General features: G+C 36.7%; 1 long non-coding RNA gene across 1 annotated transcript in view; it reads right to left on the reverse strand.

Moving 5' to 3' along the window:
* Positions 1-2,045: 2,045 nt before the first annotated feature.
* LOC131415763 (uncharacterized) overlaps positions 2,046-27,002 on the reverse strand; it is a 68,518-nt gene continuing 43,561 nt past the window's right edge. Inside the window, exons 3-4 of the long non-coding RNA XR_009222505.1 lie at positions 12,394-12,439; positions 2,046-2,157 (exon numbers count right to left, since the gene is read on the reverse strand). This is a non-coding gene — a long non-coding RNA (uncharacterized LOC131415763). The remainder of the gene's footprint in view (positions 2,158-12,393; positions 12,440-27,002) is intronic.

Raw genomic sequence — 27,002 nt, forward strand, 5'->3', positions numbered from 1 at the left:
TATAAGAACAACTTACTAATTGTGTGTATAATAGGAGGTCATGGTTTTTCTGACCCCTTAGAATGTCCGCAGAGGCCTTGAGGGATTCCTAACACAAGTGTCAAAAGTTTCTCTACACACAATCCCAGTCAGGTGATCTCCACCTCAAAGTCTCTAATTCCAGTCAAGGCACACCTAGGATGGGAAATATTTGTTATCCACCAAGATCCCTTAAACTCCCCGTTATATCCTAAAAGTCCTTCTTTATTACACTCTTAGAATCTTAATTCCTCATTTAGCATATCTTCATCCCAAAATGTCTCCAAACATCTGCATCACTTGGTCACATGCCATGAATATGGAGTGGCCTGGTGATAATAGGTCCAGTGAGAACGACTCTTACTCAAACAGTTGAGCCAAGGCTTTGCTGTAAACATACTTAGAATGAGGTGGCTACAGGCTACAAATTACTCACCAGCTGCCACAGTTATAGGCAACATCCCTACGAGTCAATTCCTAATCCATAGGGACTTATGAGAATGTTCAAGCTAAAACCTTCCCTTCTACTCTCAATTGCTATGCTGTTGGAAAAACACTGGAATTATCTTTCCCACCCTGATTTAATGGTTTCTGGAAAGGATACAGCCCTTGTTGAGTTCAACCTCCTATTCACAGTTTAATAGCTTATAAAAATAAAATTTTCTGCCTTGCTCTACTCTATGGACAGGACTGACTTAAGCCAGAGCGTACGAAGAAGAAGCAGGGTCCCTGACTCCAGGAACTTATATTACAATTTGTTCTGGAATCCTGACTATACTCAATTTGGCTGCATTTCATTAAGCTAATAAGTTGTTCTGATGTTTTGTTTATGTTTTCATGGCTCACAAAACTCTAAAATTCCTCTGTGGCTTATTTGTAAATCAGCATTCTAGTATATTTGTCTCTATATCAAACATCTTTTATGTAACTCAAAACTTTTAAGAGTCAACCCTAAATCCACTATTAAGCAACAAACAATCTCCTAAACATAATCTGAAACTAACTCTCACGCCATGACAATAAACTGTGCTATGAGGCTCCAACATAAGTAATTTTCTGAACTTAGGCTCCACTAGTTCATCATTGCTCTGCTCACTTGTTCTTATGGCTTCAGTGGTTACGCTATGGCATCACTGTGCACCATCATTTCCCTCTACCCACGTACAAGTTGCCAAAACTTATAGATTCTACCTTCTTCACATCTCGGCAGTTGGTTTCTTCTTTTCACTCTCTTTGTCCCCACGTGCATGAACCTCTTACCTAGACAATCTTTGTGCTCCTGCACATGCCATTCCTTGTGATGAAATGTCTTCTCTCACCATCTCTGCCCACTAAAGTTTCACTTACACTACAATAACACTTGATTTTCCCTCACCAAATCTGATCATTCTATTTATAAAAGCTGTATCTTTTTATGCTTTTATTATTAATGAAAATTATTGTCTGTTTTTTAGGACCATTACTTATTTATTTGTTGGTTGAGGCCCCCGTTCCCTATAGGAATCTAATTTGCCTCTAACTTAAAGTGTGCCTTTAGCATACCTGCCATAGACATTTAACTTTCTAAGGCAGATCTGCAAAGGGCCCCACTGTAATGCCTACTCCTTTCTGTTGATATAGCAGCAGTTGTACCAAATCCAGCAATAAGCGTCTCATGGGGAAGTAGAACCCACATTTCCACAATCACGTAGGAAGTGTAAAGGCAAAATTGTTAATAGCCTACCCAGGGTCCTAGCTCTTGGTCCGATGCCTTCCATGATTTCATCGTTGTTCAAGAGTAGTGAAATATCTCAATTCACGTTTTAAAGCATAAAATAAAAATAAGTGTGCTTTAGTCATCTTTTCCAAGACCTAGTTTTGTTATTAAGGCCTACAAGTTTCTTTCATGTTACACGACAGCAACAAAATTAGTTTCTAAGCTAAGTAGTATTAACATGAATCCTGTTATAATGTTTTTAGAGCAACTCTTTGCACAGAAACATTAAATAGTATATAAATATTATATATATATTGTTTTATACCTCTTTTATTCAGTGTAAGATTGGCTTCTTTCCTCTTTGAGCAACTGACTAACTTCTTTAGTAAAGATGTTTTCTTTTACCAGCCAAATTACCACACATTTCTTTGAGATACTGAAACCTGTATGTGTGCAAAGATGAGAGGAGGGAGAAATTCAGTGGTCTCATAGTCTTCTCAAAACAGATATATTATAATTAGGGTCATTAACTCCTAGATCTACAGCAGCAATATCTGAACAAAATTTGTGCACATACCTTTGGGTACATATTTGTGTGCTTAACTGATGCCTGTTTTTAAAAAATTTTTAGAATAGTGACTGAAATCAAGTTTACAGATCTGATCCCACATGAATTAATTAGTTTTGTTCCATTCCACAATTGCTTCCATTTATTGAGTACCTACTCTGGGCCAGTCATCATGACATACTTTCTACATTTATCTCAAAAACTACCAAATCTGGTCCCCTACCTACACTTCCTCTTTCTGTGAAAGGCACCACTCTCTGTTCAGTTGGCAAGCAAGAAACATTCTTGTCTCCTCTCTCCCAACCTTTACTTCAATTCATGCCAAGTTCCATGAATTTTACCATCTTAAATAATCTCCAAAATACTGAAAGAGCCTACAAACTAGTTTTCCTGCATTTACTCTTGGCCCCTCTTATCCACTTTCCACCTCGGTGCCTGTTCAAGTTTTTGCCTATTTTTAAGTAGAGTAGTTTGTCTTTTATTATTGAATTCTAGGAGTTCTTTGTATGTTCTGGATATACGTGTTTTTTCCAAAATGTACAGCCAGTTCTGGGCAAACAATAGGAAGTCAATATTCCTTGTTGAATAGATGAATGAATAAACACTTTGGAGCATAAATTACCCCAGTTTATGGCTAAAGAAACAGATTCTCAGACAGATTAAGTTACTTGAACAAGGTCACATAACTAAATTGCAGAACTAGGTTTGGAAACCAGGTCTATCTGATTTCAAAGACAGCTCTTTCCACTGTGTTGTATTGATTCCCAATTCATTGTCACAAAAATATGCCCTTAAATTTGTTGAACCGTCTTATAAATGTGTGTCTTTGTTAAATGCTGGATAGGGAAGGTGTGGGGGGGTGTTAAGGGAGTGTAAATGAATAGAGATATAGGTGCTATCAGGAATGGAAAAGTTATGCAAAGCTTATGCTCTATTGTGATTGGGTCAGTGATCCTATCTATCCATCTATCTACCATCCATCCATCCATCCATAATCTATTTATATGAAAAGATAGCTTCTCTACTTATAGAGTGTGTGGTCCAAGGCGTATACTTTCTATCCTGATAATATTAAGCATATATCATGAAGAGTTATTTTTTACAGTTCATTTTTTGGTAAAATTTGCCTTCAGAAAAATGCATAAATCTTAAGTGCTCAATAAGATGAGCTTGACAAATGAATGCAGCTGTATAACCCACACCACTGTCAAGATAAATAACATTTCCATCACCTAGAAAGTTCCTTTATGCCCCTACCACAGGGGTATCTCAGTCACCCCAGAGGCAACTATTTTTCTTGGTTTTTTTTTCATCATAGCTTAGTTTTGCCTGTTCTATAACTTTGTATGAATGAAGTCATAGTATATACTCTTTTGTGTCTAGCTTCTTTCACTCAGCCTATGTCTTTGAGTTATCATATTGCTATATTTATAAGTCATTTATTCCTTTTTTATAGACAGAGTACTATTCCATTACATGGCTATACCACAATAGTTTTATCCATTCTCCTTTTGATTGACATTTGGGTGATTTCTGGCTTGGAGATGTTAGGAATAAAGCTGTTATGAATCATTTTGAACAAGTATTTTTGTGGACATATGCTTTTCATTTCTTTTGGCTTAATGCCTAGAAGTGGAATGCTGGGTCATATTGTAGGGACATGTTTAACTTTATAAGAAATTAACAAAATTTCTTCCAAAGTGGTTGTACATTTTTCATGCCTACCAGCAATGTATGAGAATTCTAGTTGCTCCATATCCTAGTCAACATTTGGCAATGACTGTGTTTTCCATTTTAACCATTCTAAGTGTGAATAGTGGTATCTCATTGAGTTTTTAGTTTGCATTTCCTTGATAGTTAGAGATGCTGAATACTTTTTCATGGGCTTACTGGCTATTTTGTATATATTACTCCGTGAAACATCTGAACAAATTTTTGCCCATTTTTATATATGGTGGTTTATCTTGTTATTAGTGAGTTGTAGGACTTCTTTATATGTTCTGGATATGGGCCTTTGTCAGGTGGATGTTTTATGATTATTTTGTGGCTTGCCTAATCTTTTTTATTAATGGAGAATTTTGGTGAGATTTTAATTTTAAGTCTAATTTTCAGTTTTTTTAATGATGATTGATCTATGTGTCTTATCTAAGAAATCTTTGCTCATTACCAGGTCTGAAAAATATTATTTTAGGTGGAGAGATGAATAGGTGGAGCACAGAGGATTTTTAAGGTAGTGAAAATTGTCTGTATACCATAATGATGGATACTTGTCATTATACATTTGTCCAAAAACATAAAATGTACAACACCAACCATGAACCATAATGCAAACCGTGGACTTTGGATAATTATGATGTGTCAACGTAGGTTCATCAATTGTAACAAATGTACCACTCTGGTGGGCAATGTTGATAATGGGCTATGCATGTGTGGGGGTAGGGGGTATATGGGAAATCTCTGCCCCTTCCCCTCAGTTTTACTGTGAACCTAAAACTGCTCTAAAAATAAAGTATTAATTAAAAAAACAAAAAATAGCAATGTCCATTGATAAAGCTACCTTATCCTTCAGTGACAAAAAAGCATTAAAAGTCCACTGTCAAAAAAATATATATTCTTCTATGTTTTCTTCCAGAAGCTTTAAAATTTTACCTTTAACATTCTATGAGGCATCTTGAATTAACTTATGTGTATCATGAACTAGAAATTAAAATTACTTTTCTCTATATATTTTTCAGTTTTTTATTGGTTTAAATAACTTTTCATTCCCACTTTATTTCTTTGGCACCTTTGTCAAAAATGAGTTTGGTCTCTAGCTAGACTCTCTCTGAATATATTTTAATATCCTTGTGCCAGTGCCACACTATCTGGATTAATGTAGCTTTACAGTAATTCTTTAAGTCAAGTAGTCTAAGTTCTCCAAATTTACTGGTTTTTTAACAAGATTGTTTTGACTTTTCTGGGATATTTCAATTTCCATATATATATTTTAGAATCATCTTGTCAATTTTTTTTTTGGTATGGAAGATCAGCCCTGAGCTAACATCCCTTGCCAATCTTCCTCTTTTTCGCTGAGAAAGATTAGCCCTAAGATAACATGCATGCCCATCTTCCTCTATCTTATATATGGGATGCTGCCATGGCATGGCTTGATGAGCAGTGTGTAGGTCCACGCCAGGGATTCAAACCTGCGAACCCTGGGCCACTGAAGGGAAGTGCGCAAACTTAACCACTACACCACTGGGCCAGCCCCAATCTTGTCAATTTTTATTAAAAGGTCTACTGATATTGTGTTGATTATATAGATTAATTTGGGGAGAATGGACAACTTAACAGTATTAAGCATTCCATGAACACTTAGTTAATGAGCATGGTATAAATTTAGGTTTTCTTTAATTTATTTTAGGAATTTTAGTGGATTTTACTGTAGACGTCTTGCACATTTTTTTGTTTAACTTACTCCTATGTAATAGTGTTTTCAACAGTATAGTAAATGGAAAATTTTTTAAATTTAAAATTTGCATGTTCTTATTGTTTGCTGTTAGTATTTAAGAAATACAATTGAATTTTGAATACTGAGCTTGTGTTTTGCAGTCTTGAGAAATTTACTTGCTATTTCTAGTAATTGCTTTGTAAAGTCTTCAGGACTTCCTATGAAGACAATTATGTCTTCTATAAAGAAGGGTAATTTTACTTCTTCCTTTCCAATATTTATGATATTAGTTCTTTCTCTTGCCTTATAGGTCTAGCTATGACTTCCAGTACATTGCTGAATAGAAATGATCAAAGCAAAAATAATTGCATTGTTATTTATCTGAGGTGAAAAGCACCCAGTCTTTCACGATTAAATATTAAATATATAGATTATACATAGATGCCCTTTTTCAGGTTGAGGAAGTTCTCTTCTATTACTAGTTTACTGGACATTTTATCACAAATAGATATTTAATTTTGTCAAATACTTTTTCAATAAAAACTGAAATGGTTATATAATTTGTCATTTATTCTGTTAATATAGTGAACCACATTCATTGCTTTTCCAATCTTAAACCTTGCATTGCTGGAATAAACACCACTTGGTCTTGATGTAATATCATCTTTATACATTGCTTGATTCTACTTGCTATATTCAACAAGAATTTTTGCATTTATGTTCTTGAATAGTGTTGGTCTGTGATTTTCCTTTCTGATGACATCTTTGTCAAGTTCTGTTAAGAAGGTTATGCTGACCTCATCAAATAAAAAGTTTGTGTAACATTGGTATTATTTCTTCCTTAAATGTTTGATAGAACTCATCAGTGAAACCATCTGCCCATTTCACCTACATTGTCAAATTGGTTGGCATGATTGTTCATAATATTCTTGTATTTTCTTATAATACCTTTAGCATATGTAGCGAGAGCCCCTCCTTCATTATTGATATTGGTAATTTGTGGATTTTTTTTCTCTCTTTTCTTGATCTGTCTTTCTACATGTTTATCAAGCTTTTCAAGAAACCAAATTTGGCTCTTCAATTGATTTCTGCTCTTATGTTATCATATTTTGCTCATTTTTTTTTTCTTCCTAAGGTAGAAACCTAAGTCACTGCTTTTAAAACACCATTATTTTCCAATATAAGCATTTAAAGCTATAAATATCTCTTTATATTGCTTTAGTTCTATACCACAAATTTTGATATGTTGTGTTTTCATGATCATTCAGTTTTTAATATTTTCTAATTGCTCTTGTGATTTCTTCTTTGACCTAGGTGTTGTTTAGCAGTGTGTTGTTTAATTTCCAAGTATTTGAGACTTTTCTTGATATCTAAGTATTATTGATGTCTAATTCGAGTCTGTTGTTTCTCAGAGATTTCAGTCTGTTGGAATGTACTGAGACTTGTTTTATGGCCCATTACATTATTTATCCTGTTGAATGATTTGTTGTGCACTAGAAAAGAATGTGATTCTATTGTTGTTGGGTTTGGTATTATATAAATGTCAATTAGGTTAGGTGATTGATAGTGTTGTTCAGATTTTCTTTATCCTTACTATTTTTTTGTCTACTTGCATTATCAATTGTTTAGAATAGCATGTTGAAATTTTCCGCTATATTTGTGAATTTGTCTATTTCTCTGTTTAGTTCTATACATTCATGCATCACAGGTTGCACACTCTGTTACTAGGAACGTACACATTTATGATTGCTGTATCTCCCTGATGAATCGAAATTGATCATTTAATCATTATAAAATATCTGCCATGTCATTAAAGTTCTATTCTTTTTTTTCAGTCTTTTCTCTCTGTTGTTCATATTACATAATTTATAGCTCTCTACTTTCAAATTCACTGTCCTTTTCTGCCATTTTGAATGTGCTATTAGGACCACCCATTGATTTTTATGATTTCAAATATTATATTTTCAAATAAAATTTTCTTTTGATTACTTTTAATAGTTTCCAATTCTCTGCTGAGACTTTCCTTCTGTTCATTCATTATGAGCATATTTTCTCTTTAGTCCTTAAGCATATTTATAATTGTCACTTTAAAGTTCTTATTTGCTAATTCAAACATCTAGGTCATCTTGGTTTATTTATAATGATTGATGTTTCTTTTGACTATGGGCCATTATTTCATGTTTCTTTGCATGTCTTGTAATTGTTTTACCACTGTAGATGATATGCAGCAGGGAGTCTGGAGTGCATGATCTTCCTTTAAGGGATGTTGAATTTCTTCTGGCAGGCAATTAAATTACTGGTAGGTATATTTAAGCCTGTTATGCTTGATTTTATTTTTTGATAAGGTGATTCTATTTCAGTTTTACGCTTAGTCCTGGTGCATGCTCCATGTTGTATGGTACAGAGTCTCAACTGAATACCTAAGTCTCTTAGTGAGGTCTGTCTATTCTGATGGGGCTGAAACTCCATCTCCCATTAGTGCATTAGGAAATCTCTGCTAGGCCTCTTGGTATGTTGTCTTGAGCATGTACTTCTCAAAGATTTTTCAAGAACATGCAGTAAACCCCCACACAAACTTTTAGGCACCACCCCCTATGAAGATTTTCTTCTTAGGTACCCTGCCCAGTGAACTCCAGGGACTGGAACAGCCTGGAACTCCAGTATGGTCCTCAGCAAAGTGAGACTGTTATTCTACTTAAGTTCCACATGCCTGGTCCATGGCAGGAAAGTGGCTGTAGGAGAAAGTATGACCATTCACAAGCATTCATGGGTCTCACCTCATGTGTTTTCCTTCTCTCAAGAATCATGTTCTTGAACTACTTGTTATTCAATTCCTAAAAATATTTGCCATATTTATTTTGCCTAATGTTATCATTTTTTGGTAGGTGGACAAGTTCAGTACCAGTTACTCTGTTAAGACTAGAAGTGGAAGATGTCAAGGCATAATCCTTTAAAATATATACAATTAACTCTTTGTTATACACAATTCTGTTAGCTGCACGTTTCCATTAATCAGTGCTTCAGCAAATATATAGTAAACTGATAACTGTAATTACAGATGGTATGATAAGGCATTTGTTGTTAACCTAATAAAAGTAGACTTCAATCCACACAAATGCAAAATTCAAAAATTGGAGAAAAAAATATATTTTATATATATTATATATATATATATATGTATTTCCCAAAGTAGATATTCACGGCAGGAAGGAAGGATTGGACGACTTGGCCCAGGCAGCAACTCTATTCTCATATATAGTAAAACCAAGAGTGAATTCTAGGACATAGCTCAGTATATTCTGTACAGATATATGAACGCTGTCCTGGAATATGTGAGCTTAAAGTTAACCAGAGGAATAATAAACAACCCTCCAAACAAGGAAAGTGTGCCTCCTTTTGTGTAGTTTAATTGAGGACAGGGCTTTTGAGAGAGTCAGACAACTTTACATGTTTTCTCCATGAAAAGAGAAAGGACAAAGTGTCGAATAACAAAATATTTTCCCAGAGGTATAGTGAAAGTTAGACACTCATGATATTTGGCTATAAGTAGACATTAAGGGTCCAAATACAGGAAAAAGATAAAGTAAAGGGAAATAAAATAAAAACAGAATGCCAATAGTTTTTCAAGTCAGAAACATATCCTAAGAATAGAGTAAATGATGATTACAAAGAAAAAATTCTAAGTTTCAAGAAGTAATATGGGATAACTATTTGAACATCACAGAGGAATGAAAAGTAGAAGGAAGAGGAGGAGGAAAAGGAAGAAAAAGAGGAAGAAGAAGAAGAAGGAGGAGGAAGAGGAGGGCTTCACTATCTCTAGTTTCTATATGATGACTACCGTTGTAAGCTCTTTTCATGTATTCACTTATTTAATCCTCACTATGACCCTACAAATTAGGCTTTGGCAAAGAGGCTAGCTGATCACCAGAGAATCCTGCATTACTTCCTTAGAGGAGAGTTGTTGCTGGGAAGCAGCTGTCCAGTCAGGACTACGTTTCCCTGCTCCCTTATATATAAGAATGGGGTGTGTTAACTAGTCCTCACCAATAAAGTGTGAATGGAAGTGATATGTGTCATCTACAGGCTGAAACTGTTATGCATCAGTTCTTCCTTCTTCACAGTCTCTTTCCCCTTCCTCTGAAATCTTGGAAGCCACATGTGAAGATGATAAATCCACAATATGGAAGTAACCTGGGTCCTTGAACCACTTTAGAGGCAATCTACCCAACCAGGAACACCGACACTAGATAAGTAATAAATTTCATGTTGTTAAACCATTGAGAATTTGGGACTTTTAAGTTACAGCCACTGGCATTATCTTAACAATTATGGTAATAAGGTAACAGATCAAATATGTGATCTTCATTTTATGGGCAAGGAAACTGAGGCACAGGGAGAAAATATTGCTATTAGCAGAAGAAAAATAATTTCTATTTCAAGGGCCGGCCCGGTGGCGTAGCAGTTGAGTGCGCGCGCTTCGCTGCTGGCAGCTGGGGTTCGGATCCCGGGCAAGCCCCAACACACCGCTTGTCAGACCATGCTGTGGCGGTGGCCCACATAAAGTGGAGGAAGATCGGCAGGGATGTTAGCCCAGGGCCAGTCTTCCTCAGCAAAAAGAGCAGGATTGGCATGGATGTTAGCTCAGGGCTGATCTTCCTCACAAACACACAAAAAATAATAATAATAATTTCTATTTCACTTAATTACTGCATTAATTACAATTTTCATAAACAGATGATTGTAGTCAAGAGAAATAATGACCTCTACCCATTGACTCGACTTTTGAATCAATATAGAAGTTAATAAATTATATTGTCCTCTATAAATTGATAACAAACATGTTTCATTAGAACAATAACAACAAAAAGGATTGATTGATATGTTTGTTGGATCAGCAACCATGGCTATTATTTTAGAATTAACATTGAAAGTTTCTTGTATTATTTGTGAGATCAGATGTGTGGGTTGGAATGACTCGGGTTGAGACAGAAAGGCTGAGCTGGAGGCAGAAGAGGAGCCTAACTGATGAGCTTAGGCCAAACGAGTCCAAACAAACAAAACTCGGGCACTGGCTTTGAGACCATTGATATAATTTTGTCCCAGAGCCAAAAACTGTGATTGGAACCTCTGCATAAATATTCCTCTATTCTAGACGTTTTGATACTGTTTCTTTTTATATGTTAAATATTAAACATACAAAACAGAGAGAGAATGCTTTAGTAAAGAATAAATCAGCCACGGACAAGTTCTCGTTTTACACTGAAATGCAGCTTTCTCATTGCAAGACAAATATTTCATTTACAAAGGTTAAATAGGTTAATACTTAAAAGAAAGAATTCCACTGAAAAAAGAATCTAATCCAAACTATTCTCTGGCACTGTGTCTATTGTGCTTTCATTTGATTATCTGTTGGATCCATTTTCATGCACTTTAATTCTTTGCCATCCTGTATTGTATAATTCTCCCAAAGCATATTTTTACACATCTAAAAACTCCTCTAGCTCAACGATTCTGCCTTCCACAGTATCTATTTTACTTTCATTTATTCCTATCTTAAAATAGATCAATGTTTGTAGATGTGTTCTTATTGAATGATTGTGCCACTAGAATTTATTAGGGGCATGGTCATTTATGAACCAAGTCTTATCCCATTTTTCCTTGTGTATATCCACCATCTTTTAAGCCAATGGCTGGATAGAAATCTCTGTCAAGTTTCAAGTGTTTCTCTGGTCTTTGCTATTCCTTAGTATTTTTCAACTCTTTTGGTATTAACACGGCTGTAAGTTCCCATTTCTTACCAAAACGGCTCTAAGCTCAACTTAATCTTTTTGAGGCATACAAATAATTACATACTTTTGGGGAAAAGACTAAAAGCTGTTAAAGGACATACAACAGAAGAAGAACACAGGTAGGTAATATTCAAGTAATTATCAACTGCCATTTCTAAGAGTACCACAAGAAAAAAGACCTTCGATGCCTTGAGACTTGAAGGAAATATAGAATCTGGACTGGTAAAAGGTAAATATTTCAGAAGAGAAGAAAATTATATTTTATAAGTTCATTCAATAAATAAGTTTCTGAGTCCTTAGGTGTCAAGATCTGTTCTAAGACCTGGGGAATGAGATTGTGCCTTGCAAAATATGCCCAATCAAAGGAGCACGAGTGGGCACCTTTTCTAATTCTTACTAAGGCTTCTTGATGCTAGAAGAGGCCTTGATTAAAGCAGATATGGCCCTGCCCTCAAGTAGCTTGGAGTGGAAGAGACAGACATAAACAAATAGTAAGTAAAACAACGTACAGTTACAAATTGTGACAAATGCTGTGAAGGAAATAAGTAAGGTGTTAACAGAGAGGGACAAAGTGAACATTTCTTAATCAAGATTCCTTGTCACCTCTCTGATAAAGCAATATTTGGGCTGAGACCCAGTGGATGAAATGGAGTCCGGTTATATGGAAATAGAGGCTTGTGGTGGGCAGTCCAAGCAGAGAGAACAGCCTGCACAAAGGTCCTCAAACTGCAAAAAACTCAAAAAAAAAAAAAAAAGTCCTGAAAGAAGATCAGAGTGACTTCAGTTTCTATTGGATTAGTCCAAAAATGGCACTGAAAATGTGGTTTTGGCTGAGCCGTATGTAAAGTATTTACACTCTTCCATTTTAACACCAGCTCTTCCAACTTCTTACCTGCTGTTAATTCCTTGACAACAGGTCCCTCCTTACTTGGAAGCATCTGGAAGTAAGACGTTTTGTGAGTCAGGGCACAAGTCCACAAATTCTGTCTTATCCCAGAATGCAAAGCCTACTACTCCCTCCTGGAACAATGCAAACTCAAGCATAGCGGGGCCTCTGGTTTGACAGCCTAACCTTGAATACCTTGCAGGCTCACAAAGTCTGGGCTGACCTGTAGGTCCAACATTAGGGGTCTAACTTGGATGAGAGACTGAGGTACTTGAAATAACCTTCCCTGCTAATGGCAGAGAGAGTTGAGGAGTACAAGTTTGGTCGTAGAGGTCATAAGGGAAGGGCAATATTGAAGTATGGCAAATCAGATTCTATTAACATTATCCTCCAGTCTGTTTTCATTGGACACTGTGCCTGGGAGAGGCCTGGGTGGGGAAGTGGTTAAAATAAAAGATCTGGAGCACGAAATCCACTTAAGATATGAATGAAATTCACAGAAAGGGTAAAGGCCCCCATCTCCTTCTTTGCCACTGAAGGTCATGAGAGCACAAAACAGTGGGTGGTATAGCATCACAGACACTTGGATTGGAGGTGGCTACAGGTGAGTGAAAAGGACAGGTGATTAATAAGCGTCTATAACGTGCGAGGCACTGTTCCAGGATCTGGGGGCAAAACAGACACAGACCCTGCCCTCACAAAGCAGAAGAGAGCCACTGGTCAATAATTACGCCAACACATAAATATAAACTATGATAAGGTCTAGGAAAGAGCTACATAAGGTGCCAGACAGTCCTATTAGTTGTGTGGCCTTGTGCATGTTACTTAATTTCTATGAACCACAATTTCCTTATCCATTTTGTTGTTCTGTTGTAGTGATTGAATAAGACAATGTATGGAAACCACCTGCCATGCACTTCGTCTGTAGTAGGGTCAGTCAATGGTACCTCTTAATAACATTTGGGGAGTATATGAGAAGTCTGCAATTAATCAGGTTGTGGCTGATCTAGAGAAATGTTCTGTGGATCACTGTTACCATGATCCTATTTTGACTCCCAGCTGTTTTTGCCTGGGGAAATATAGATTGCACAGATATTGAGGGGTTTAGTAACTGTCACAAATTTCCTTTATACACCTCCATTTTTCCCCTACCACGGAGCACTGGGACATGGGTGCAGACTCAGATCTGTGAACAACTCTAGGTATTTTAGTTTCTCAAGGTAACAAACTAAAATTTGATAATGACTCTGGTTGTGTTTCTAGTCTCCAACAAATGGCCCCTTAGCAAATTGCACACTCACTTCCTGAAAGTGTTTGGAGTTACAAAACTAAGCTTACTGGAACAAGGCATTTAAAAACATATTTAAACTGAATATTGAAGAGCTTTTAAACAGATATAGCATAGGGTTTTACCACATGCACTCAACGGGAAATTGTCAACACTTTTTAGTCTGTCTTGTGGGAACTCCTCCAGCATCAAACTAGGGCTATCACTTTTCATTAAACAAATGAAATAAGCTCTATACCTTTATAAATGTGCATCATACTTTAAACAGATATAGCTGCACTGACCTAGCTTTAAGCTTATCTTTAAAATATAAATCACAAAAGTAGGATGTGAGTATAATATATTAATCACAACATGTTGAAAGAACACCTCTAGTTTCCAGAAACCAAATCAAAGACTAAATTCACAAATATTTCCACAAGACAATCTTCTGTGAGAATCAAGCTGGCTAACTAGCTAGTTTAGAAGAGGGGGTTGGCCTTAGCCATGTGAGCATTACCACAAAATGCCTAGTACAGTGCCTGGCATATAGTAGATGATCTTTTCATGGTGCTCCATTATTTCTGATGCTCTGATCATGGATCCAAATGTCTACACTGATTTTACATATGTAGATAGCTTTGTTGAAGTATCTATCTTTATATCCCTGAATTTTCCAGATAACTAAACCATTCTCTTTGAAATTGATTTTTTTTGAAGGAAGCATTTTGGAAATGTAGAAGCATATCCTGTTTTTCTTAAATGTAGTAGCTTGAACATTATTTGGACCTTTCTTCATGAATCAGGGTCATTTTTATGAACATCATCATCATCCCGAACTGTGCAGCCCTTCTTGGGAACCATTGATTTTTCTCATCTGTGCTCTACCCAAGAATTCTGGAAATCTCTTCTTAATGCAAAATGCTTATTTCTTAATGAACTAGTCTATTTTTATACATAAAAGTGCTTGTTCATTTTTCATAGTTTTCACTCATAAGACTATATCTATGCCTATTCACATACAAAGTATGGCTAGAAAGAAAAAAATTGAGCCCATGATGAACCATTGGCTGAGATAAGGTACCATATCACCAAATTGCTGTCTACAACATTAGGGGAAAAAACGCCTCTCCTATTATTGGGTGTAAGGAACAATATCTTCCTTCTTCCCACTTCTATTTGGGCATCAATAATCTTATTCATTTACTAATTTCCAATGTTAGACCACTTATGAATGTTCATTAAAAAGATAACTTATCCAGTTCTTATAAAGTCCTTGAAGGCCAGGTACCATATTTGAGCCAATAAATAAATAAAACACTGCAGCTGGCAAGTACCAAACTTATCAACCCACAGAATTATTTTACCAACTCCCCAGCCCCTCAGGCTACACAGTCAATTCTTTTTCTAGTGACGTAAAAGAAAGAAAGACAGAAAAAGAGAGAAAACAACCAAAAACACAACAAACTAAAGATTCTGCCCCACAACAAATTGGCCTCAAGCATCCAAGTGGATAGTTTGCGAAACTACCCACAATTTTGTATTTGTCTTTGTTTTCTATTTATATTGTTAATAAATGTCCCTGCAAAACTTGTGCAGGCTTTTTTCTACTTCAGAAGTCTTTGGTTACCAGGGCATCTACACAAAACACAAGAGAGTTTTTAGTTTTCACTCATGTTGAGTGGCAGCAGAACTTTTCGTAAAAGCTACACTTTGCAGAGCAATAGCAGAAAATAATTACTAGGTCAAGTAGACCCTTTATCCTTAGTAGCCATCTATCCGAAGTCCCACTGAAAGATCTAAAAATCTTTAACTTTTCTTCTAAAAAGTTCCGTTGGATGCAAACCTCCTTATAGCACACTATGAAAGGTCAGTTCTAGAAGGCCTTACAGTGACAAAGGGAACGAGGCAAATTATGACTCCTAAGCTTATATTTCTCTGTTAGATATTATCTCATATCCATACATAAAGTCTGATTTATACAATTTGGCTCTCTTTCTGAGGATTTGCTTCTATTTTAAATACAGCTTTTCAGTCAAACTTCACTTTCGTGGAAACACATTTTTGATAGCCAGGGCCGAACATAAAATTCCATTATTTAAGTGGCAAAGAGTTGGTAAGTCAAGTCCACGAGGCCTGTGGCAGTAACTTACTCTGTTTGTGGTTTCTACTTTGTTAGACTCTGTGGAGCCATGAATCTATCTTGTCCTTAAAAAACTGAAAGAGGGGGCTTTTAAAATGAATGTAATGCTAAATTTATGTGCCCCAGGAGCAGCGTATCAAGGCCTTTGGACTGATTAGACCCAGATGTCGGTAACAATGTTAGTGTTATGGACCAACTGCAGGTGTGGGAATAGATCCCCTTCCCTGGGACCCTCAGCAATCAGACCAGTGGTTTCTTCTGGCTCTCAGTTTGGAGTTTCCAATTAACACTACAATGGTATTGTTGTTCTCCAGTATTAGATCATATGTCATGTAAATGAAGTTGAATATACAGTTAAACTTGACAAGGTGATTTAGGCCAAGGATACATGTGTTCAGTATTATAACTTGATTGAGGTTAAATAATAATAATAAAAAAGCCCTGACATGCTATAAAGTTTTTATTATTTGGCTTATCAGTAGATTTTCACATTATGCTTTCATAAAACAGAATGTCATTTATAGTAGGGCGAGATGCTTATGAAAAGGGAGACACGAACATACTTACAAATGACTGAAATGATTAATTCCAGATTGGATGCTTTTATATAGTCACTATGGCAATTGGAAGTTCTCTGTGTGCTTTTTTATTTGCTTCCTTCCATTTTCCAAAATTCTGTCTTAGTTCTTTATCTCCTCCTTTAACATGAGTGATCAGTGCCCACATAATCACTCCCACTGGTGAGAGCAGCAGTAGTGTTTGGGCTGAAATTGTTCTGAAATATTACTTGACTTAAAGCAATGAATCCCGCACAACAATGACCAGGACCATATTCCACCCTCCTATGGGTATCATGTTGCTTAGAAGAGAAGCCCAGCTCACTAAAACTTATTCCGATAGCTGTCATCTCTTTGAGTTAAAGTGTAAGCTTCTCAGGGCAGGAACCTCATGTGCATGTGTTTATAGGCACTACAGATACTGATCATCCCATGAATAAATATCAATAAAAACAACCTCGCAGGTCCATTTCGTACTTCACGCTTGTAGAGCATTTATAACTCGCATTAATGTTGATGGACCATGCACAGTACAGAACTTTTGCATTTTACTTATGCCTCCGTTCGTTGCAGCCATCTCTTAGAGACCAGACCATGTTGTAAGTCAGCTCAGTAAAATGTGCTTTGGTGTGCCAGCATGTAGGGAAAGCTTTATGCCTCACGAATGTGTGCATTATAAATGTAAAGAAAGACAAGACTCATTTTTTTCTGAGAGAATTAATAAGCTCATGGACTAAATTCTTCACAACCCAATACTATCACAACTCAGATGTAACTTTTTCAATGAATGATAAATCCCTCAGAAAATGAAGTTAGCTCTGAGAGTCCCATCTTCTCTGTTAAAATCAGGAAGGGCTGATGGTATTCCACTTTCTTTTCATTACAGTCCATTTATGTGTGTGTGTAGTATTTCCTCTTTAAATTTAGGAATTATTCACTATGGCTAGAAACATTGATTCCTGGTATAATTACAAATACTTTGGTAAGTTACTAGTGAGTCTCAATTTACCTACCTGCAAAAATAAACGTAATATGAGATGGAATGAATGAGCTAATAATCTCTGAGGGACAAGTCAAGTATTCTTTATGGATGAAGTGTTTCAAGGCACTACATGTGGTTTGGTATACTCATTCATTCAGGCATTTATTCAGCAAATGTGGAGCATCTGTAATGAGCAAAGCATGGTGCAGGGCACTTGGATATAAAGATGAATAATGCACAGTCCTTTCCTCAAGAGAAGACAGACACATAAACCTAAGTGCCACAAAACAATTCCATAAATGCAATGATAGAGATACACAGAGTATCATGGAAAATAAGAAGAAAATAAGCAAAATTAAGAAGTGGAATTAAACACTTGTGAGCGTATAATTTTTAAGGCTGCCCTATTTGTTCTTAATACAAAGGAGACAGTAAGCAATGATATTTACATTGTGGCAAAATATGATTTGAGTAATGCTGTCTGATACTGTCGGGGCCACTGTCAGCACTAATTAAAATGAGTGAAATTGTATGACATGAAAAGTGAAGATGTTAGGCCACTGACATAAAATAAATTCTTATTCCTTACTCTTCCAGGATATCCTAGGTATATTTACCATTAATTTTCTAACTTACTTTTTATCTAGGTATGACTCCTTATCTAGCTTTTCCTAAGGCCCTATCATCAAATCTTTATAATCTATAGAACACTACATAACTGTCCCCATGTGCAATGATAAAATGCAGCCCATTGATTTTTCTGCCAAGTAGGTAGAAGAGTTATGAATACAGTTATTCTATACTGTATGACCCCCACATTACAGTAATGTACTCTTTCCCCCCTCCAATGGTGTCCGAAAGCTTGAAGAAAATGAGAAGTAATGATGTTAGTGACGAAATTACCATTGGAAAAATAATTCATTGTGTCACTTAAATTTCCAGGGCAGTTTCTGGAAGCCAACACATTTACTATAGTGGAAAGTGGAAGCATAGCAAGAAAACATTTTTGTTACAAAGAAACCAAAGGGTAAATTGGTTTAGGATAGTCACTACTATTTTCAAATCACTTTCAAAACAAACAGTAGGCAATTACTTTCTCTCTGAGAAAGACCACAATGAAACTAAGGAATTACTTGTAGCTTGGGTTTAGCAACATTGCACACAAATTATTCCAATAACAGTTATGCCCCTGTAAGGGGAAGTATTATTCATTCTTTACTGACAAATGAGAAAACTGAGGACCAAACGGCAATGTAACTCATCTATTGTCATATGCGTCTTAAATTGACCAAGGAAGCAATCATATTGCATAATTCAACTTTAATTCCCTGTTGCAAACACCTAGTGAGCCTACTCAGTGTAAGCCATTGTGTTAGGTATGGAGTAGGACACAAAGGTGAATAAAACTTTGTCTGCTTTAAGGAGCTCACAAAGAAGTTATTCTGGACTTCTGCATATTAACAAGACTGGGGGACTCTAACAAGATGTACAACAAGGAAACATTTTTTTCCTTAGGCTCTCTGTTCTTCATAATAGTAATCTCTACCAATTGCTATACCTAAGGACTACCCATGTATTACCTGTACTGCCTCCAGGACTTTTCCAGAAGGTAGAAACTCTTCAGTCCGTGTATGAATGGTTCAACCTTGAGCTGGTGCTGCCCACCTGTTGTTAGAGGAGGACTCTTGTCCATAACCACAGAACACCAAGTGCTTGTTTTAGCAAAGCATATTAGCAATTTGACTCTTTATTATCATGAACAGAAATTTTAGGTCCATGAGAGAAGTCAAATACAAAGTCTTTTTGCCCTATTTGGAGTAAAAAGAGACAAACCATTCTGTAATCTATACATATCAAGAAGAGCAAGAAAACAAGCACTATTTCTTTAAAGGGATTTGCAGATGTTATTTATTTTTCCCCAGAATAGATATGGAAAGGGCAGTGACAATAGCACAATCACACTCTATTATTAGTGCCATCTGCTCCTATAAGAAGGAAAAATCACTACAATGTTGTATCAAGAGTCTTAGGCATCATTGGAAGTTTTCTTGAGGCTCTCTCAAGAGTAAAAAAATTTATTCTTAAAACTAAGCCATTAATCCATTCTTCTGTTTTCTGATGAGGGTGTCATATTTCATAACGTTGTTGAAAAAATTCTGTATGCTCTACATTTCCCTGCTTAGAAAGCGGTAGGTGAGGAAAGGAAGAAGATTGAACTGTCAGAGTTAGTGGTCTTTTGTCTCAATATGTGGAGGATAAAGTGGATGGACCATCCACTGACAAGTAGAACACATTTGTATAGCTTTGGATATGCAAAAACGGGACTTAAATAAAATAAAAATATGGGGCTGAGAGTAATTTAGAAATAAGTAGATTGAGCACAGAAACACTGGGTTTCTGCCAAAGATGATCTACAAAGAGTTCATTCTGGCATCCATAGATCATGAGAAGGAACTTTCCAGCTCTTTCATATTTAGATTCAGAGCAGCACAATATGGTTTGCACAGACTTGGAAAGAATCCAACATTAAGGTTATTGAAGTATTGTGCAGATCTTTGAGAACTTCTTGTATGTACATCTATATATGTGTATGTATCTAAAATTATAAAGATAAAGAAATTTTCTAGGAACATATATGTACAAAAAATGTAAACAGTGGGCCCCCTGGAAGTAAAAATAAGAAATTGTGTTGGAGGGAGTAAAATATTTACTTAAAAAAAAATCCTTCTGTACTATTTGAGTTTTTTAATAAGCATATTATATTTATACATTTTTCATCTTTATTGAGATAAAATTGACTAATAAAATTGTAAGATATTGAAAGTATATAATGTGATGATTTAAAATATATGTACATTGTGAAAGTATTTCCCCCACCAAATCAAATAACACACTATAAATAAATGTCCATCACCTCACATACTCTTTTCTTTTCTTCTTTTTGGTGAGAACATTTAAGTTCTACTTTCTTAGCAAATTTCAATTATACAATACAGTGTTATCAACTACAGTCATCACGTTATATATTAGATCCTCAGACCTTATTTATCTTGTAACTAAAAGTTTGTACCCTTTTACCAACCTCTCCCTATTTCTATTCCCCACCCCGCCCCAGCTCCTGGCAACCACTTTTCTACTCTGTTTCTGTGCATTTGATTTTTTTTTCTTTTTAGGTTCCACATATAAGTGATACAATGCAGTATTTGTCTTTTTCTGTGTGGCTTATTTCACTTAGAATAATGTCCTCCAAGTTCATCCGTATTGTTGCAAATGACAGGATTTCCTTCTTTTTTAAGGCTGAATAATATTCCACTGTGTGTGTGTGTATGTGTGTGTGTCTATATATACCACATTTTCTTGATTTATTCATCTGTTGATGGACATAGGTTGTTTTACACATTTTTTTAAACTTATAATTACAAGAGTTGACTGGAACTAGCTATGTGCCTTAAGCTCAAAAAATTGAGACAAGTAACACAAGAAAGTATATCACCTAGTCTTGGAACTAGCTTTAATTATGGTCTGGGAGAGACGAAATGATTTTGCCCACACGATAATAAGACTATGTGTCTTGAAAGTAGGAGAATGATAAATGCTGGCTTTTCCATCCCTAGCTTCCATCTTTCTGTACATGCAAGAAAATATATCCAAATAAGTATCACTGTAAGTGGCTTAGACTGAATCAAAGAAACACTTTGAAAAAGAAGTTTCAATCAGAAACTGTCTTTAAAATCTCGTTTTGCCTCCTCCTCCTCTTTTGGTTGACTTTTCGTCCTTTGCACTTGCCCCTTTCGGTGTTTGTTTCCATCCTTGTGCTTATTTTCCCAGTACACACCTCCTTCCTGGGCAATCTGTCTCATTTACTGGCTTCAGCCACCCTCACATATGCCAGTGACTCCCAATCTGTAGCTGTCACCCTCAACTTCTCTCCTGAACTCCAGACACAACTTCGATCTGTTAATGAGCCATCTCAACTGTGATTTTCTACTTCATATTTAGCTCATCTAAAACTGAACTCATCTTCTACCCAAACATGTTCCTTTCCCAATTTCTGCCAGCTCCATTAACAATATTATCATACCCAAGTGAGAAGCTCTAAAGTCATTATCTAATTCTCCCTCTCTCTTACCCTTTACATCCAACTGTGTCAATATAGCCTCTAGAGTGTTCCACAAGGAAAACCAAACCAACAAACCCAACCCCACCTTTGCAACTGCTTTAGTTCTGTCTTGTCTAGTCTATTGCAATAGATTTTTAAAAACTATTCTCCCCCTCTTTAAAGCTCTTTTAACTTTTTCTTTCTCAGTGCCACTAGATATTGAAATGCTCTACTAGAAAAGTCTTCAAAGACACCCCACTTCCTAGAGGATTAGCATAGACCCAACCTACCTGTGCTGGTTTATCATCATCATTCTGTATCTCAGCCAAACAGAACGGCTTGCTTTTCCCCTGGACTATGGCATGCACTTACATGCCTTCGCATCTTTCATCTTCAGCTTCCTTAGCCAGAAATATGACAAGTTCTGTGGGGTCGCATAAGGTGGTATCTTTTTCTAAGCTTCACCTTCCGTCCCCCATCTGGTGGCAGTGCTGTGTTGGAGGTGGGAAGATGAGCCAAGAGAGTGAAAAAAGACCTCTTGCCAACTCATTTCCAGGAACTGCTTTGTCAAAGAATGCCTGAAAAGTCTTAGACACCATGACAACTGTTAGTCAAAAAAGTTGAATAAAAGTCACAGGTGTTTCTGAGGATTATCCAGCACAGGGGAGGAAGAGACATAAAGTTGGAAAACGAATTGTCATTTCTTTGCATCAGGATAGCTGTGAAATAATTACTGTGGTCTCTGCTGACTTGGAGATGCCATGATTCTATACATCTTACTCAGAGAGAGATAATCAAATGTATTTGTCTGATGACAAGGGAGAGATTGTTCTGTGTAGTGAATGCATTCTTATGAGAAAATAAAACACTAACCAAATGCTAAAGTACGTTCAGATGTAAGTAAACTACAGAGCAACACAAATGAACTGTATTTAAGTAGAGTGAATTAAATAAATATAGTATACCCACTGTAAACGGACCCCAGAGAATACTGCTAAGCCAAGACAGTCCAAAGCCATTTATCCTAAAAATCATGCAGTACAAGGGCACATCACTCGAAAATAATACTTCAAGACTCTGAGCAAATATACTTGCCTTCTCAGCAAAACCTTTCTGTATTAATGCTTCCCTAGAGACGAATCATGTCTCCTTAAAAAAGATTAGAAAAATAGGAAATATTGTTTGGTCCATTGTATTTTCACATCAGTGAATATGAATAACTGAAAGGAGGAAAAACAGAGATAAAAGAACATTTTATTTCTGAAGACAAATCAAATAGGTGTGCTTCGTAAACAGGAAGCAATATTACCTTTAAATGTATGAAACAGCTCTTATCGGAAACACACCCCCTCCGCCACCGTATGTATCTTTGTATAAGCCTGGCAATAGGTGTTCACCTTCAGAGATCTATGATGAGAAACTGCTTTGAGTAACCAATATTCTTTTCCTGGTTGTGTCTACCATCCAGATGGTAGGGGTCCCACAGAACTCCCGGAGAGAAGCCACCCAGAACATTTCTTATCATTTCCTCCTGCTCTTGGGAGCCAAGACGAAAGTGGGACTAGTCAGGATGATTCAGCTGAACATCCAGAAGGATAAGGCCCTACATTCCACTTCACATACGCTTCGACCTCCTACCTTGCTTATTCCACTCGTCCTCATTTCCTCCTGTGGCACTGTACACAGCTCTCAAGACTGCTTTATTAAGTGATGGGAAAAAAGACCATGTTGGTCTCCCCTTTTCTCTGCCACATTTCAGGCCTATGTCCTCACTCCGACCCAAGTTCAAGCCCAAGACTGTAGAGAAATTCAATCTTTAATAGTTAGAAACCAATTCATTGTGAAAGACTGATTGCAAAAATCAGCCCCATTTCCCTACGTAATCATGACTTTGCGCTACTCTCTTCAAGATGGGTCCGAGTCTATTTTCCCATCCTTTGAATCTGGGCTTGTGACTTACTTTGGCCAAAAAAGGTCAGCAAAATTGGCACTGTCTCAGTTCCTGAGCCAAGGCCTCAAGTGGCCTTGTGTGCTTTCTCTCTTTCTCGGAAACCTGCACTGCCATGAAAATAAACCTGGGCTGCCTGCTGGGAGATAAGAAATGGCCATGGAGTAGGGCCGAACAAGCCCAGTTGTCCGGGCCTAGGGCCCAGATGTGTGAGAAAGCCCAGCAAAAATCAATAAACTGGCTTTGCCAATGATTTGCCAGCCAACAACAGAACTGCCCCATCCACTCACAGACTCATGAGCTAAGTAAATGCGTACCATTTTATACTACTGAGTCACGTGGTTGGTTGTTATACTGTATGTTGTGGCAGAAGATAACAGATACAGCCATTTACTTTGAGAATATGCCGATCTGGAGCTATCTGTAGAAGCCTGCTCACACTGGCATAAATCCCCTAAACTGTCTGAGTGCAACAGCAGAACCCCAGTAGCACTAGCCTTATAGAGACCAGAGATGAGCCCAAGAACTCACAACTAGATCTTGGAGAGACCCATAAGTCAGGAGGTTGGGGCAGATATCAGGGTCCAATGGCCAAGAGTTGAAGCAAGAGTCACAAACGGAAGGCCAGGCAGAGTGAACTAATTAACTAACCCAGGCAAGAATTCTATCACAGCTGGAATCAGTAGAGAAAGAGTCAGAGTAAAAACCTGTGATATAAGGTAGAAAAAAAAAAGATCAGTCTAGGGAAGGCAGTTAGCATAGGAAAGAACCCCAGGAGAAAACAGATATAAATAGGCAACTAGTTGAATTCCTGCCTTTTCATATACAGATGTCTGAATGCTGGCTGATTAAGAACTAGAATTATATTGACCAATTGGACATATTACTTTATTACACTAGATTGTATTCTCCGTAAGAACAAAAGGTTTGTTTGTTTGTACTTCATTTGTTCAGTCTCAGCAACTAGTACAGTGCCTATATATACTAGACGCACAACAAATGTGTTGACTGACTGACTGAATGAATGTACCTGCAGTAAACATCTGACTTACAGCCAGGTCAGCCAAGCTCTGGCACTAAGAGACACCAGGGAAAAGGCTGATCCACACGGACAATTAATAAGACAGAGTTTTCAGATCATAAACTTTCATGATTAGAGTTTTTATGATTGTTTGTTTCATAAACCTGACTTTGGATCCCTGGATCTTTCACATAACAGACATTTAATAACGTTTGTTGAATTGTATTAAAGGGCATATTTTCTCTTCATTTATTTTAGGTATCATGAGCAACCGGGAATTATCCAAAACTATCTCCACCCCCATCACCTTCCTCAAGCAAGTACAGTTCTCCATACTTAATGCATTCATGTGCAACGGCACTGGGGTCTGGGCATAATATCAGAGTGGATAGCCCATGGAAGTTGCTCACAGGATCCCTTCAGGGTTGACTTCCTTAAAGCCCAACCCCCAGATATATTCCCCAAGATTATCAAGAGGCCCTCCCTCCAGGAGTGTAGGCCAACAGAGGCTAAACTTGTTGCCTGTTCTTAAATGGACATTTACCAGGTAGCACAGTGTGACTTTCCTTGAAACGTGGAAATACATTATTTCATGCCTTTTGTACTTTCAAAAGGCTGAAATACTATGTATCAACATAACTGAAATGTAGAATTGAATCTGTGCATTGATTGGGATTTCACAGACTATCGTTAAAGGACACCCCTGCTGGAGGTTCCTATAAACAAAGGCCAGGGAGGGGCTCTCTCCTTCTGCTGTCCTGTGATGCTAGTAATCAAGCAGCTTTGGTGAGTAATAATACAAACAGTAAGACCAATTATAGTTCTGGCGTCATCAGTTGTAGAACTTATGATCCTTGGTGATGGGCTTCCTTAATTGCCTAGCTTCTTTCACACGGTAGTCAAGGATGAGGGGAAGCCTTTCCAAAAGCTTTTCATTAGCACTAAATGTGTCATTTTCAGTGATATAAAATGGAGTCAAAGTTTTAAAAATGTAGGCTGCAAGTAAAATGATCCACATTTCTAAACAGGGCACAACAATGGGGATAAAATAGCTATCATTATATGTTGTTATTTTCTGCTGATTCACTATAGAAAACAAACTGAGTCCACCCAGGCAAAACATTACCAGGTTTTCGTAGACATATAAACCTCTAATCACATGCATCATCCTAAACATCAACCTCTAGAATATTTGGGTATATAGAAATATGGGACGGATTTTATGTTCATTGGATAATATCAGAACAATCACCTACTGTCTATGAGTTCCACTACTCCTTCTCTCTTTGGTAGTTTTAGGAACCTTTTTATGTTTATTCTCTCTTATAATGCTGTGTGTGTGTATGTGTGTGTGTGTGTGTGTGTGTGTGTGTGTTAAAGCCTTATACATATACATCCTGTAGCACTTTAGGAGGATCTCAAATTACTAAATTACTTTCTGATAGATGTTAAGAAAAATCTTCTCACCATCCTCTTTGTACTCTACTATCAAGATCAAAAATGCTTATGTTGACTCTATTACTAAACTATTTTAATGGTTATAGTCATATCCATTTCATGGATAAAGTCATATCAGAAAGACTTGACTTTTCAAAACTGGAACTGGAAAGTCTGTTTGAAAAGCCATTCTTAAAATAGTTGGTTAATCTTCTTTCCCAGCCCAAATTGCAAAAAGTGAAATTACTTAAAATGGAGAAAAGTTAACAGGAGTATGTATGTATCTGTGTGTTTTTCAAATTTTTGATTCATGTTGGTAAATCTGAAAATTGCTTCATCAGATTTTCATAAAAAGCAAATAATTCTGCCAAAATTGCAGCATTATGATATAAATATGGGTATTGACAACTTGAAGGGGACTCTTTGAACATCAATCTAATTAATTGCTTCTCTTCTGTCATAGTGATCATTTTCTGTTAGGTGCCCCAAGACAGAATTGCTGGGAGAGTTGGACAGTAGAGAAAGCTAATAGTCAGAAGATCAAATGTAGCAGGAATTTATGGAGGTGAACTATAGCACTTAATTATGCCTAACCTCCAAATGTGAAATCTTCTGAGCTTCTGATGACACATCACTAAACTGAGATTTAAGAAGAAAGTTCTAGTCTAATAACAGAGTTGACTTTGAACTTATACAGATAGTGATAGAGAAACAGTGATAGAAAGATGTGGTGGGAGTGGGCTGAGGGGTGGGAAGTGGAATGTACAGAAAATTTAAATCTAAAGGTAAGAAAACACATATACATCATTGTAAAGCACTCTTTTAACCCAAATTTGTAACAAGAAATAACATCACCTGATTCTTTTATTTTACCAGGTAACCCTTCCTCCTCGTATGATGCCCAGTATTTTGTTATGACGAGTAAAAGTAAATTGAATGAGCAGGAGCCAGGATAAAAAGACAAAGAAAGGAGCTTTGATAGAATCCACGCTAGTTAAGAATATTCTGCTCAATTCAATTCAGCAAATACTTATTAGTGTCTATATTGGGTTTGGTGCTATACTTGGTACCATAGAGACAAAGATGAATGCAACAAGGCTCCTGACCTCAAGAAATTTATTGTCTAGTGGGGGAGAGAAACATTTAGACACACAAACAAAT

This window comes from Diceros bicornis, chromosome 17 (assembly GCF_020826845.1).
Source record: "Diceros bicornis minor isolate mBicDic1 chromosome 17, mDicBic1.mat.cur, whole genome shotgun sequence".
NCBI classification, from domain to species: Eukaryota; Metazoa; Chordata; class Mammalia; order Perissodactyla; family Rhinocerotidae; genus Diceros; species Diceros bicornis.